The sequence below is a fragment of the Xiphophorus couchianus genome, chromosome 22, assembly GCF_001444195.1.
Source record: "Xiphophorus couchianus chromosome 22, X_couchianus-1.0, whole genome shotgun sequence".
Classification (NCBI taxonomy): domain Eukaryota; kingdom Metazoa; phylum Chordata; class Actinopteri; order Cyprinodontiformes; family Poeciliidae; genus Xiphophorus; species Xiphophorus couchianus.
In genome coordinates this window covers 15,608,174-15,610,327 of record NC_040249.1, presented here as the reverse complement: position 1 = coordinate 15,610,327, position 2,154 = coordinate 15,608,174, and positions in this window count along the sequence as shown.

Sequence of the window (2,154 nt, the reverse complement as noted above, 5' to 3'; positions counted from 1 at the left end):
CGACTTGTGTGCATCTTTGTTCTTGTTTCTTAGATTTTACGTTACAAAAAGCAGTCAAGCAGATTTAGTGTCTCTGTATTTTGTCTCAACAACAAAAAACTTCAATGTCCTTTATTGAGATTTTATGTAATAGACTAACACAAAATAATGAATTGTGAAGTAGAATATATTTACTTGTCAAATACCCAAAACTGTGGTTTTAATATGTGTTTTATTATGTTATTTTTTGTTTTGTTTTTCTTTTTCTTTTTTAGTGGATATGTCTACCAGTTTTGCACATAGTGAAACTTGAATGTTTGACAATCCTGCAAAATAGCTGAAATTCAGTCAATTTCTAAGTCTAGATTCTCAACTGTGTAAAAACTCTGGGACACTAAAACAATAATTCATTTTAATCTGAATCACGCTATTGTAGCTAAACCGTAAGCATTTTTTTTCACACTTTAACAGGTTTCATTCCAGGATCAACGTATATTTATGTTATACATCTTCCCATAAACTGACCCACCATCATTGTTCCCACTGAAGCATCATGATGCTGCTACCACCATGTTTTAAAGTGAGAAAGGTGTGTATAGGATGATTTCTTTCACACATATAATTTTGCAAACACTCCAAAAACTTCAATTTTATTATCAGAACTGAGCAGAGCAACTTTTTCTGTATGTTTTTTTGGGTGTGTTTTCAATACTAATTGTTTTTGTGCTTATATTCTTCCACCTTAACTGTGGATGTGTTCAGTTACCATGTGCCCCAGCTCCATGTTGCAAATGCCACACTTTTTAGTTTTTTTTTTACTTTCATTTCACAATTCTGCACATCTTGTGTTAGTCCAACACACGAAATCCTGAGAAAATACTTTTGTTGTAACATGACAAACTATGAAAATGTTCAGATCAACTCTGCTACTTGTTTATAACAACATCTTACTGCTGCTGGTTAGGATCAGCAGGTTGTTACACTACTTTGGTTCATCTGCCAGGCATTTCCCATCAGGTCCAGTAGTTCGGCTCTGTTTTGACTGCACAAGCTGCGCTCGGCGCTTCGAGTGGCAGCTCCACATCACTTTCCCTTTTTTCTTCTTCATGGGCGCACCAGGAACCCACCACGCGCACATCGACGTAAAGCCCTACAAGTCTGAGGGATGCAACATCAGATGTGCTAACGACACTCTGTTAGTTAATTAGTCATGGAGGACTGCGGGATGAACACGGTGTGACCCTGAACAAGGGCTTGTCTGACTAGCCCTGGGTCCTTTGGCATGGCTCTATTGTTCAATAGAGTCCTGTGTGTCGACTGGAAGAGGGAGCGAGAGGAGGGGTGGGGGCTTCTCCCTACTGACTGCCTCAATTCAGCAGGAAATCAGAGCAGCAGCATCCCCCCCCTCCTACACAGGCCCTAGCAACCACGCCACGCCAACAGTTGCCAGGCAACCAGACAATGCCGAAGCCACTGGCTGTGGTGTAAGAGAGAGTTTGTGTTTTGCATGTATACGTTTTAGCAAAGGATGGGAAAGGAAACAGTTATGCTACGTGATGAAAAATCTAAAGAGATTAGAGTGGATTAGGACAAATTAATCGTGTAGGATTTGTGACGAGATGGATGCATTAGCAACATGTCATTTCACTTCTGAGCTAAATTAGGTCAATGTGAAGTGAAATCACAGAGACTGTCCTTCACATGAAACAGACCATCTATGATTCCTGGTCCTGTTTTTATTACAGCTGCTGGGAACATGTACTACTGAAATTCAGCAATAAATCAGGTTAATGCTCTTATTTTAAACGTTAATTTATTTTAAAAGTCTTTTTGAATGACAAGAAGTATCTCTATGTATAAAACTTGGTATAGTGGTTTTTATATTTTAAAAAGGGGGGAAAAGCTAACTCCAAAAATATTTCATGTTACTAAAAGGTCATTCATATATATTTGGAATCTTCTGTTTATTTATAAAGCTGTTTGTGTTTTTAAAACCAAGTGAAGGACTTTGCTCTTCCAATGAAAAACGGAGCGAAATGCTCAACATGCTCACCCTCCGTTTCAGAGTAAATTAACAGGAATAAAGACTCAATTATTCATGTATATCACCAGCTGCTGTTCCCAGATTTTATAAATAAATAACTTACCTTTAAATACCGCATAACACATTGCACC